This window comes from Lepidothrix coronata, unplaced genomic scaffold (assembly GCF_001604755.1).
Source record: "Lepidothrix coronata isolate B3197 unplaced genomic scaffold, Lepidothrix_coronata-1.0 Scaffold105, whole genome shotgun sequence".
NCBI lineage: Eukaryota > Metazoa > Chordata > Aves > Passeriformes > Pipridae > Lepidothrix > Lepidothrix coronata.
In genome coordinates, this window is record NW_016690285.1 from 812,753 (window position 1) to 826,380 (window position 13,628).

Below are 13,628 nucleotides of genomic sequence, written 5' to 3' on the forward strand. Positions count from 1 at the left end.
GGGTTGGAAGGCCCAGCCCAGCAGAAGGGCTGAGCTGGGCACAGGACCATATTCCCACATCTTTTCCCAGAAAGACAAAGCTGCTGCAGGACCTCATCCTGCTTAAGCCCTTTTTACCTGCACTAAAAAGGGCAAAAAGTCAGGAAAACTTTGGCTGCACATTTCCTTTGCCATTTACCTTGACTTGGGCTGAGCAAACTCTCGGCCTCAGATTAAAAAGTACCAGGAAAGGAGAACTGAGGAGGATCAAAATTGGCAGGAAAACTGGGGGATGTGTTTCTTCTTCTCTCCACTTTTTTTTCCTGTGGAAATATCACCTTTTGCAGTTGCTAGTTTGGCTAAAATATGAGTTGGACTCGAAAATTCTTTATCCAAAGACTAGGATTGTAAAGAATTTATAATGCAAATTGTGATAATCATCCTTTGGGCATGAGATTTAAAAAAAAATCCCTCTGTGTTCCTGAATCCTTCCTTTCCAGAATTATAGAATCACAGAATCCCAGCATAGTTTGGGTTGGAAGGGACCTTAAAGCTCCTCTCATTCCAACCCCCTGCCATGGAGTGAAGAGAAAAAGGGATGAAAGGACAACAGAGAACAGAAGACAAGAGTTTGTCATGGACAATATTCTCTCTATAAACTTGCACATAGGCCTTGAGAAGCTGAAATGTTGCCCTTTCAAATAAAACCAGCAGTATAATAATATCTGTAACATCTGGAATTATTTATTTATGCATCGTATCTGTTGCTGTTCCTATTTAAAGAACCTCTCTGTAAGTTCAGGAGATGTTGTACATATGCAAAGGTCCCCTGAAAAATGTACGAAAATCGCTTTCCAAGTTACTGGGAAGCTTTCCTGCTGATTTTCCAGCCCCAGGGGTGCATTAGATTTCTGTTTCCCCCAATTCCTTTGCCAACAGCCAATATTCCATCCCCTGCAACTGGTCCAGTGATCCCAGTATGGTTTCATAACCTATTTCTGCAAGAGACACTGCAAGGAGGAGTTGGTTTCCCTCAGAACTGTGAAAAATCAACAGTTGTTCATTCTTTTCATGTGGAGGAGCTACTTCCAAGAATTATCATGGAAAACCAGAAACTTGGTAGGCAAAGGTAAGGTTGGCACCTCTTGCAGCTCTAAAAGGGACTTTGTGGACCACTGAAATGCATGTGGAAAATCCCTAAAGCAAATGTAAGAAATGGATGATGCCTTTATGACAAGACAACTTGGCTGAAACATTTCTTAATAGTCCTGTGGTCAAACTACTTCTCCCTCTCACACGTTGAATTTAATCATGATTTAAAAATAAGATCTGGAGAACATCAAGCTACAATTTATTTATTGTTTTTAAACTTAAAATCCTAGAAAAACCATTTTCACAGGCAACAGAGCTTTTGTGTTGCACTTCACGACCAGCAGGAACTCGTGCCCTGAGCAACAGAAAACAATTCCTGACCCTCAGAGAGATGCATTAAGACCACAGTCCCCTCCAGATGAAGACAAAACCCTCATTTGAGGAGTTATTAAAAAGAAAATAATACAAAATGAAAAAAAAAAATAAAATCCAGTGTTATCACCATATACCTGAACCAAAACTACAGATGGCAAAAAAAACCACCACTTTTTTTTTTTTTTAATTTAACAAGTGAATCAGAAACAGTCAGACTCAGCACTCTAATTTCCTCATTTCCTATAATTAACTGAGCTTTCAACACCTCTTCTAATTTACTGATGATTATCTTTTTATTCACCAATCTAGATTAGGACATAACTGACATTCTTCGCTACCCACTGGCTCAGAAGTTCTCATCTTTCTGCCTCGAAAGATAACAAGCAGTTGTTCTCTGGTGGGTTTATTTTCCTTCCCCTCACCCAGTTCAGGCTGTCACACGTGTTATGGAAACCAGGAATCCTCCAAAACCACCCCAGGTTTGCTTTTCTCCGATCCCTATTTTTCATTTTAACCTAAATTATGGTTCATTTGGCTGTTTTATCAACCTGTTGCTTCTCCCCCTCCTGCAGAGATGGAGCGACTTTTTCGTGCGTTGATAAAGTGCTGACCAAAAAATAAGAATTCATGGCACCAGAGCAGGAATTATCCAAGCAATCTCCACAGCTCTTGATGGTGAGAATCGTAAGAATGCAAGAAGAACAGAAGAAAAATGTTAAAAATAGAAAACAAAGCATTTCTTAGAATTATTCAGACGTTTTGCTTTGCTTTTCAAACGCGACAGATTTTATCGGAGTTTCTTTTCTCTGCTTTCAGAAACACACAAAAAAGGATCTCCTTTGTCACCATTTTTTCAGTGGCAGTATCTGGGTGACTGCTCACAGGAACCCCCCGAAGTGTGAGAGGTTTTCTGAGCAGGATTTCTGCACCATCAGCTCTTTCAATGCCTTTTAATCTCACGGGATCATCGACTGCAAACCAAGAAGATTTTGTCTCACGAGATCCTGGCCCAGCCCCTTCCAAAACTGAGCATTCCCACCTCTGCTTTTCCAGCTTCCCATGGCTGTTTTCACACCTCTGTTCTCCCAGTGGTGTTTCCCCAAATGTTTTTTAGGCAACAGAAACCATCTAAGAGCACTGGGGGATCTGTACCCTTCTGTACCACAGAATTCCACGCGGATTAAATCCTGAAGAACTACAACCTGCTCTAACGGGAAACTCCTGAGAAGCAAAAAGCAGATAATTCTCCAAGTTTTTCACAGATAATCTTCCAAGGAACCTTCATCCACTTCGTCAAAACTGAAGGATGAATTTATGGGCACACATGACATTCCTGGAGAACAGACACTCGGTGCTTTTTTTATTTTTCTGACAAGTATCAGATTTCCACTCCCCGGCCCCAGAACAGGTACCAGATGGATTGACTCCTGCAGTGGGAACCTCCCCAAATTCCATTTCCCCCAAGAAATATCTGCAGGAGTGATCACAGCTCTACCTCCAACCCCAGCTCCACACACTCACCTGACTCATGAGTCAGATCACTCACTGTTATTTCTCACCTGATTTAACCTGTTCTGCTCCACGTTCCATAATTCCTGTGTCGTTACCACACACATTCCCTGAACAATTCAAATGCTTTGTGAGAATTCCTGGCAATCAGGGGCAGTGGGGCTGTGGACCCCACTCTTCCCTCTCTGCTTTAGTTGATCTGTCCCAGGCAGAAATTGGTGTATTAACGACCCATTAATGTATTAATGATCTATTTATTTCCCAGCTGCCTGATCTGGAATTCAGTTCAACTTCTCCCAAATCTCCCTGTGAATGGATAGGAACAAACTTCAGGTGCTTTAAGGAAGGAACTAACACTCCACGTGGCTCTGCCCTCTCTGCCACAGCCAATCCCAACAGTTGCAATGGATATCATCATTAATACCAAATTTTCTTAAAGACTTCAAACCCAATCAGTGTCTGAGCTGAGTAACTATTTCTGTATAAAATCCCTGCCCTGCAGCCATTCCAGTTGTGTTTTCCTGGGGCTTTGCTCCCCACCTTCCCTGATCCATCCTCACTCCCCACCTCCACTGCCAGCTCCTGTCCACACAAACAGGACAGAATTACCCTCAGAGTTATTCAGCATCTCTCTCTCTCCCCAAATCTCCCTCTTACCCCCTATTTCCAAGCCTGACTTCCACCTCCAAGCCAGAATTTATCTTCCTTTCCCTTTTTTCCAATATATATTTTATGCTCCCTCTGCTGCTGTTCCTCACGTGTGGAAATGATTTCCTGCAGAACTTACCCCGGTTCCCTCTTCCAAAGCCCACTTGGAGAGCGTCCTTTGGGTGCTACCTATTTCTAAAACCATTTTAAAATCATTTTGGTGGTTTTGCTTAAAGCACTGCCTTCCAAATGGATCCATTTCATCCCAGTGCTGCCAAGGGCTTCCCTTTTTTTACTGGCTTCAGACTTAAATCGTCTCTTAAAACTGAATTGCCGTATCTGGGGGACACTTTTAACTCAAAATGGGAACAAAACGTTGCAGAGCAGGCCATGTTCTGTAACTTCACTCCCCAGGCACTGGAGTTACACAAACACCAGAGAACAGTGAAAAAACATGGGTTTGAGGGGGTTTGTTGGCAGTTTTCTAAGCAGAAACACAAATTTAACAAGAAGTTAAATGATTTTCAGCACCAGAAAGAGATTAAAAGTAAAGCCACACAATGGGCCAGAGAATTCAATTTATGGCTCTTGATATTCATGGAATCCCAAAATGGATTCTGTTGGAATCCACCCTCCCAGCCAGCAATTCCTTCCCAATATCCCATCTAACCCTGCCCTCTGGCAGTGGGAAGCCATTCCCTGTGTCCTGTCCCTCCATGCCTTGTCCCCAGTCCCTCTCCAGCTCTCCTGGAGCCCCTTTAGGCCCTGGAAGGGGCTCTCAGCTCTCCCTGGAGCCTTCTCTTCTCCAGGGGAACCCCCCCAGCTCTCCCAGCCTGGCTCCAGAGCAGAGGGGCTCCAGCCCTTGGAGCATCTCCATGGTCTCCCCTGGACTGGAATCAACAGATCCACATCCTTCTTACGTTGTTCTACTTGTGCTTCTCCAGCTTTTAATAAAATTATTCCTAGGACAGTCCAGCATCCCCTAACTCAGGAGTAAACCAGGAGCTGGTTGGGAGCCTCCTCTCCAACAACCTCTGGGGTCACTCCCTCCAGTGTGTCAATTAAATGCACAAAGGAAATGGTGTAAAGCCCAACTTCCCATCGTCCAACTGTGCAAATACCAAAAGGAATCATGGCCTTGATGGGAAAACCAGACCCCCCTTCCAGTGATGAGTTTAACAGAGCCCTGTGTGTCCACTGGGAATGTTCTCAGCTGTGGGGAGGGTTGGGATGTTCCACGTGGAGCGTTTCTGCTCCAGGTAATTGCTAATCCCAGTCCCGGGAGGGGTGTAACTCCAGGAACAATAACCAAACAATGCATCCCGTTTATGACTCAAGGAAATCCTTGGCACTGGCAGCACTCTGCTGTATTTACTGATCTGACAGTGTAAACACATATGTTGCAAGACAGATGGACCTTTCCCCCCAGCTTTCAGCAATGGGTGTCTCATCAGGGAAGGGATTAAAGGGAGATCTTAAAATCTTTAAACAAGGTTTGCCGGCCCCAGCCCCGGGGCCGAGATTATGGGACACAAAGGGCTGTGCTTCCCGGGAGCAGCCAGGCCACACTAAACAGATCATTCAGCAGTGTTTTAATTACATTACAGAAAAGGGGTTAACAATAGATTTGGCTATCAACTGCAGCCAGGTGGCTTTGCCAGACAAAATTTTGGCGTCCCAGTCCGCAGAGTGCAGGTCCTGAATTCTCCATGTTCTGAACAACAGTGGGGCTGGGATTTTGAGAACTGTTTTTTGCCAAACAACGCCAAAATCAAGTTATTTTTGACACATTTTCTAGGAAAATTGAGGGGGTTTTATAAAATGATAGAGTGGGGTTTATAAAACCAGAATCCATGAGATCGGAGGTAAAATAAAATCCACAACCAGGCACTTAGAAATTTGACAGGGAATAAACTTTTTACCCTCAGCCTTTGCTTGATCCATTTAATATTTGTGGAATAAAAGTCCATGTTACAACAATCAGCTTCCTTTTTTTAAGTGGGGAGAAAACTCTGATGGGGCAGAACAAACCTGATCTATAAATAAAAAAAAAAAAACCAGATACACCCCTGCAACCTTTTCTGGGATCAGTTTTTCTTCCAAAGAATTGCAGGAGCCACCATAATTCATATTTGTACTTAAAATCCTTTAACCAGCAAGAACATATTTCTCCCTGTTTAGCTAAGGAAGGCTCCACACAAACCTCACCATCACCATCTCTGCTGTAGGACACTGGGAACAACATTCCCAGGCTCCCGTTTTCATCACTGGCTCCCAGAGGGAACAACATCCAGAATTTTTATTGCCGCATTTTATCTTATTTTAAGGGGGTTTTTTTGCTGTGAGCAGACTATATACCTAGTTTTAGAGACCAAATTTAAAGCTGCATATGGCAGAATCAAAAAAACCTCTGTCTTTTTATGGAGTTACAAAAGATTTACCTCGAGAAGACTGAAATCTGGCAAAGGATAAAAACCCACAAACAGCAAAGTAAAGGTGGAGAGAGGATGAACATAAGAATTTTGTCTCATATTTGAGAATTTATTAATTCATTTTCTTCTGCAAGATTGGCTAAGGGAAGGTGGTGTGTAAATATGTGTGAGAGAAGAGGGAAGAGGAGGCAAGGAGGGAGAGAAAAGATGTGAAGGGCAACACGAGAAATCCCTTTTTACGAGTAGTAAAATCTGACAAGAGGAAGAAATCAGTTATTTCCTGGAGGAAAACAAGCTGCTCTGTTCGACTGAAGGTTCTGGGTTCAGATGAAGGCTCTCTCAGCAGAGATGCTGCACATCCACCCTGCGACCTTGTAACAACAACGTGCCCAAGGATCACTCCGGGTGTGTCTCCCCCCGGAACTCTCAGAGTTGTTGGGAGATGCTGTTTGTGATCCGACAGGCTCAGAAGCCTCTCCCTCCCTAATTTTTGCTGTCATGAGCATTTTGAACACTCGTTTTCCTCCAGTCCCAACACCTTTTGCCCCACGGGCTCAAATCTCAGTTTTTCAGCGCGGTGACTCCCAGAACAGCAAACCTGGGAAAGGTTGGGATAAGGACTGACCGACTCCTCGTATGTTATGGATGAACACACCCCCCTAATGCTACTTAAAAGATTTAACGTCTGATATTCCCCTAATGAGATTAAGGGGACAAAGAATTGAAAACAAGGGATGTTTACAATTACTGGCACCTGAAAAGCAGTGATGTCACATGGAAAAATAAACTCTCCACCAGAGATGCATCTCCTGGGCGCTGTAAACGTATCCAAGCACTCGGTTGGCTCCTTGTGAATGTTTCAACACGGGAGTTGAGGACAGAAATTAAGACAACAAAGGGTGATGGTCAGTCATCAGCAAATAGGAGACGAACACACTTAAATGACAATAAAGCTCCACTTTTGACTGATAACTGAAAGAAAGGAACGATCAGTGCAAGCATCCCATGCACAAGGGCAGCAGGTCACCACTCCGACGCCTCCCAGGTCGCAGGATGATGTTTTCTTTGCCTTTGGAACGAGCCACTTCTACCTGACACATCAAACCCTCCTGCCCCCACTCCAGCCAAAAATTTCTCTCCTTCAAACCTCCACTTTTCTCTCGCTGTCTTATTTTCAAAAGGCAGATTTCGAAAAGGGACAAAACATCACATTTTTAAAGTGACAGGAAAAGGAGCAATAAAGTTTTTTGTTTTTTTTTTTTTTAAATAGCCATTTGCCTAAATAAACATCATAAAACTCAACAGAAAATTGGATCACTGTTTTTTTTCTGGTGTTTCTGTTTACTCAGTTGTGTTGTACAAATGTACACCTGAGTTTCACCCAGAGACACGGCCCTGCCAGCTTTCTGAGAGCATGAAAGCAGGTCCTTGATCTGTGAGCTCTAAATGTATTTATTTGCTCGGTTTAACATTTTGAGGGCTGGACATGGATATTATTAATTGGAGCTTGGATCCCAAATGTGAGCATCCCAGAGGATGCAAAACAGAATCATGGAATCATGGAGTGGTTTGGGTTGGAAGGGACCTTAAAGCCCATCTTGTTCCACCCCCTGCCATGGGCAGGGAGACATTCCACTAGCCCAGGCTGGGAATTTTGGGATGAGCTTCCTGGCCGGCACAGGGCCTTCAGCACTTTAACACATCCAGTCCTCGTGGCTCTTGTCCCAGGAGCTCTGCCCAGGGGTTGTTTTTGAGATCCCTCAGGTTTTTAAGGAGGGATGAACACCCCAAAATACCCTTTTATGGGGGATGTTCTGTTAGGCTCTCACAAAAAAACCCCAAAACTGAATTACTGCCACATTTTTATAAAGAAGGAGAACGTCACAGCCTTTAGTTATGAGTCTGCTGATGATCTCCAGGGATGGAGCTTGAGACAATCCCAGATATTTGAGGGGTCTGTGTCAGTTCAGCACAGAGATTTGTTCCTGTTTGTGGCCATTGAAGGCTCAGACCTCAAATTACCGAGTATTAAAAATAAATAAATAAATAAAAAACAACGACCCACCCCCTTATTTATTTCTGGAGCTTCGATCCGGGCAGTGCTTATTCTGGAAAACCTCTTATCAGCTTCGAGGAGGTAAAATACTATGATAAAATATGCAGATCTCATTAAGCTAATTTTTATCTAATGCTATCTACGTTTTTAAAAGAGAGTGTAGTAAAAATATTGAAGGGGAGGAATCTCCTTTACTTTCTTATAGATTTTTTTTTAAGCTGAGGAGCTCTGACGTCGTATTTGGAGGCTTCTCCAGGGTTCTGTTTGCACAGCAAACACCACTGTTTTATTCTTCAGAGGTTAAGTTTGACTGCCAAAGTAAAATTTACTTTTAAACCTCGTTTTTAATAAAAATATTGAACTGGAGTGTTTGGCAAGCATGGGAAACTAAAAAACCAGCACACGAGAAAATGGCACCTTTCCCAAAGGGACAAACTCAGATCTGGTCTCCAGAAAACACAAAAACTGCTCTCAAAAGCAGTTTTAAACTACTCCCAAACCAGACAGTCTTCCAGCTCTTCAATACACATTTTAGCTGCTGTATTTAAAATATTGGTTCACTGATTGTGTGGAAATGAAACAGCTCAAACCTTTAAATTAGTCATACTGAGCTTCTACCTGTTAGCGATGTGTCACAGCACTGATATGTCACAATTCCCTCAAATGAACATCATGGAATTGTTTGGGTGGGAAGGGACCTTAAAGATCATCTCATCCCACCCCCTGCCATGGGCAGGGACACCTTCCACTAGCCCAGCTTGCTCCAACCTGGCCTTGGACACTTCCAGGGATCCAGGGGCAGCCACAGCTTCTCTGACCAACCTGGGCCAGGGCCTCCCCACCCTCCCAGCCAGGAATTCCTTTCTAATATCCCATCTAACTCTGCCCTCTGGCAGTGGGAAGCCATTCCCTGTGTCCTGTCCCTCCATCCCTTGTCCCCAGTCCCTCTCCAGCTCTTCTGGAGCCCCTTTAGGACCTGCAAGGGCTCTCAGCTCTCCCTGGAGCCTTCTCTTCTCCAGCTGAACCCCCCCAGCTCTCCCAGCCTGGCTCCAGAGCAGAGGGGCTCCAGCCCTTGCAGCATCTCCATGGTCTCCCCTGGACTGAATGTGCTCCAGCAGCTCCACATCCTTGTGCTGTTGTTCCCAGGGCTGGAGGCAGCTTTGCAGGGGGGTCTCACCTGAGGGGGCAGAGGGGCAGAATCCCCCCTCCTCTGCTGCCCACGATCCCTGTGGGATCAGCTCAGGGCACAGGGTACACCAACACCCCCAGGTCCTCCTCCCCAGGGCTACTCTGCAGATCGTTCTGGATCCCTGCCTTCCCTCTGGATCCACACCTTCCTTCCAGTGTGTGTGACCTCACACCCGGGGAGATTTTGGCTGCCTGGCCACGGGCTGTGGGTTTCCAGCCCCTCCTAAGCCTCCCCAGTGCTGTCCCCAGCAGCAGGTCTCACCTTTTCCAGGCATCTCTGCCCTTCCCTGCCCCAGGAGAAAAGTCTGGGCATAAAAACATCCTCCCAAAAGGCAGAGAGAGCTCTGGAATGCAAAGAGAAAACGGCAGATGTGCTTCAAAGTTCAGAGCTGCCATCCTGCCACTTGCCCTTTCCCTAATCCAGCGCAGTCAGGACCTCTCACTGTGTTAATGTTTCCTTCCCAGAATCATTATAATGAACAACCTTTATAAATAATACATTTCCTCTGCTTCCTTTTGTTCTGCAGGGACAATTCCTTCTCATAAAACATCACACATGACAGAAGAGAACCATGATTTTAAAAGATTTAGAAATGTTCGAGCATCGGATGGAGGTTTTTTTCATACAACAACGTGGGGTTTTTTGTATTTAATTTAAATACTTAGCACAGTGCCCTTTTGTTCTAAAATACCCCTGCTGTACACATTAAAAAATTACTGGTCTCAAGTTCGTCTCTTTTATATTCTTTCTGTCAACAAGGAGTCACATTTTGCCTCTTCTTTCATGGAGCCATTGCAGGAAATGTCATTATTCTCTAGTCATAGCCCACAACTTCATTATCATTGTCAGCCTTAAATATTTATCTCTAGAATTTTCCTTCCCTTTGGTGGTACAGAAGGACCTGGAGGGGTGAAGATGAAACACAGACCTTTTTTCCCACTTTGTGTTTCATATTGTGAGGGCTCCATTTAGGAATATAGGCCTAATTTAAACAGTAAGTTTAATTCTAAACACACAGAACACACAAAAGCAGAAATAGTCCTACTGATTTGAAAGGTTTAAAATTATGTAAGTACATATTTACTTAAGTTTATGAATCATTATTTCTGCCCCAGTTACTTGAAAAGACACTGTGCATGTTTACTACTTGTTCAAAACATACTGATCTATATTCAAGAATTTTTTTTTTTTTCCTCGAAACGAAAAGCCAGGGCTGCCTATAAATTCCAGCAGCAGGGATTGAGCTGTGTTTGTTGGGAATAAATACACAGGCACAGGGGGCTCTGGGCCTTGCAAGCAGGACCATCGTGGTCACCATCACAAATAAGGACAGTGGCCAGAGAAAAGAAGCATTTACAGATGGAAATACCAGCAGGAAAAATATTTAAAAAATGTAGATTTCCAGTCAGGAGATCAAAGTGTGAGGTGTCCTAAAGGAATGGTGGATATTTAAGTTACACCACACCAAATGGCTCCTTTCAGCCCCTCACTGGTCTCCTCTGATAGATCCAAACCACCCCCATGTTCCCACTTGGGGTGTGACAGAATTAAAGAAGATAAAAGGACGTCGAAAAGCACAAAAATAATAATTGATGAGGGAAATCACGCCCAGAGAAGCTGTGGCTGCCCCTGGATCCCTGGAAGTGTCCAAGACTAGATTGGATGGGGCTTGGAGCAGCCTGGGATAGTGGAAGATGTTCCTGCCCACAGCAAGGAGTGGGACTGGATGAGCTCTAAGGTCCCTTCCAACCCAAACCATTCCATGGTTCTGTGATTCCATGAACTGCAGTAAATACAGATATTCCCACACTGGCTTCGTTCCACTCCCTCAGGTTCACAACTGCACACCAGGCCTCAACAAAGAGACTTTAATGAGATATTTAGTAATTGGTAACAAATGAAAATAATTCCTCCATAAAGTTCCGTGTAGCTCCCAGAGCCATCTGCTCTATATAAAGAGCTGGGTGTGTTTGAAGCAGTTTCCCAGAGAAATCTCATCTGCCTTGTTGTCTGAGGAGTTAAAGAGCTGGATGACTAAAATCCAGATCTATAAATAAAGATTTTGTATAGTTTTTAAATTTATACTCTGGAGCTTTTCATATAATACAGCTTTTCTGTATTCTGCAGCTTCCTACATTCTGCTTTCCTATTACACATGAATTCTATTGGTGCAGCTTCCCTGGAATCTGAATCCCTTTCTGAGAGAAAGCAAAAGAAGGGGAGAATCAGAGAATCATAGAATCATGGAACCCCAGACTGGCTGGGGTTGGGAGGGACCTTAAAGATCACGTCATCCACCCCCTGCCATGGCAGGGACACCTTCCACTAGCTCAGGTTGCTCCAAGCCCCGTCCAACCTGGCCTTGGACACTTCCAGGGATCCAGGGGCAGCCACAGCTTCTCTGCCCAACCTGTGCCAGGGCCTCCCCACCTTCCCAGCCAGCAATTCCTTCCCAATATCCCATCTAGCCCTGCCCTCTGGCAGTGGGAAGCCATTCCCTGTGTCCTGTCCCTCCATGCCTTGTCCCCAGTCCCTCTCCAGCTCTCCTGGAGCCCCTTTAGGCCCTGGAAGGGGCTCTCAGCTCTCCCCAGAGCCTTCTCTTCTCCAGGTTGAATCACTGTATCCACCATTATTGTTCTGTTTGGATCCCATGCAGCTCCTGGATCAAGTTTTCTGGAACACTGACTTAGGGTAAAGTTCCTGATGCTGAGAGAGGAAAGGAGCACCCACCTCCCCTGGCACCCACCCCTCCTGGCACCAGCTCTAACACCCACTGCTTGCACTGACAAGTCTCCCCACAGGACACACCGAGCTGGATCCTTCCCCACAAAGATCCTGCATGGATTGGAGCGAGCTGATAACCTCGTCCTCAGCACTGGGAATGACTCCAGTGAAGAGCCCAAGTTAAAATTATGTGGAATAAACTCTGTGGAAAACACGATTGTTTTCAAAAGCACGAGTGTGAGTCCCTCCCAGATGCACCCAGGGAGTCTGTCCTGGAGAGCTCACAGGAGGTGGGTTTGGGGCTCCTGAGTGTGGAATGACTTAAGCTCAGCTGACAGAGGGAATGACCAAAGGGAAACTCTGGAGTGCTGTACTTTCCCTGGCTAAACAGATTATCCTGCCAATCCTGCCCTCCGGAGCCGGACGAGGCAGCGTTTGCTCCATGGAATCCATTGATGAGAGCCCAGCCCTGCTCCTGAGGGGCTTTGTCCTCTCCTCCCTTATTTCCACAGCAGCAGGAGCTGCTCCAGTGGCTTCATCCCTCTATGCTCTGAGGTTCTGGGAGAAACTCCTCTGGAATGCCTGAGGAGCACAGGAATTGCTGCTTTTGCAACACCCAGAAGGAATGATATCCCAAAACAAGACCAGGAGCAGCAGGAGGAGGCAGCACACCCCCGGGTGCAGCTCCTGGACAGCACAGCCTCCAATCCTCTGGAGCAAAGAGCCACGGGGGGGAAAGGAATCCATCCTTTGGGGCACGGATGCAGTTCCACGGCGAGCACGGTAACGTTGGCGAAGGATCAATATCCCAACCCAGAGGAGCACACATGGAAGTCGCTCCTACCCTTCCAGTTGCCATGGCTAAGTTAGATTTGGGAGCCCTCAGCTTTCCCTGATCCCCAGAGCTGCTGGAGGCAGCTAAATTGTAAACAATTTACCCTGGATTGTTTACAACAACCCAGGAACAACTTCATCCCTGAGCACAGAAGGAATTCCACATCAGAGCTGCTTTCTCTGCTGGCAGTTCCCTTCCCAGGCTGCAGCTCCTCTGGGATTCCTCCTGGAACAACCCTCCCAACACTCTGCTCTGACCAGCAGTACCTGACAGACTCCTTCACTCCCACATCCCAATTATCCCTGCCTGGCTGTGCAGCAGTGACTGGGTGTTACACCATCCATCTAATGTATAAATTAGGGGGTTTTCAACCAGATTAAGATGCAGGACCCACTAATTGGCTTTTATTCAAACTGGTGTCAGAGGTGATTGCAGAAAAACCAATCAAAGTTATTAATAGCATATTGATACTATTAATTGTAGAGAATTAATTGTATAGAATCCACGTGTGGAACCAGCACAGAAAGACACAGATGTATCATCCCCAGCAAAACTGGAGTGCTCACAGTTCCCTCTAGTTATTTATTTATTCCTTCTTTGAATAACATGTATTTTGGGAGCACCTCTAGAGTTAATATGCCATAAAAGAAAGGAGTTTTCCTCTCAGATTCCTCACACACATTCAACCTACTTCCATAACAACTCTAAGAGCTTGTCTCCTCACTTCTTGTTAGATCAAAGCATAAGGACAGAATTCAAACACGAGGTTTTGTCATTTTTTTTTCAAGA

General features: G+C 45.1%; 2 long non-coding RNA genes across 4 annotated transcripts in view; both read right to left on the minus strand.

Annotated features, from left to right (window-relative positions):
• LOC108501626 overlaps positions 1–13,628 on the minus strand; it is a 156,031-nt gene that overhangs the window by 103,441 nt on the left and 38,962 nt on the right. The window lies entirely within an intron of this gene.
• LOC108501627 lies at positions 1,926–9,410 on the minus strand. The gene is made up of 4 exons (XR_001876235.1): positions 9,269–9,410; positions 6,790–6,882; positions 3,006–3,154; positions 1,926–2,114 (listed from the first exon to the last, which is right to left on the minus strand). It is a non-coding gene; the product is annotated as an uncharacterized LOC108501627 (long non-coding RNA).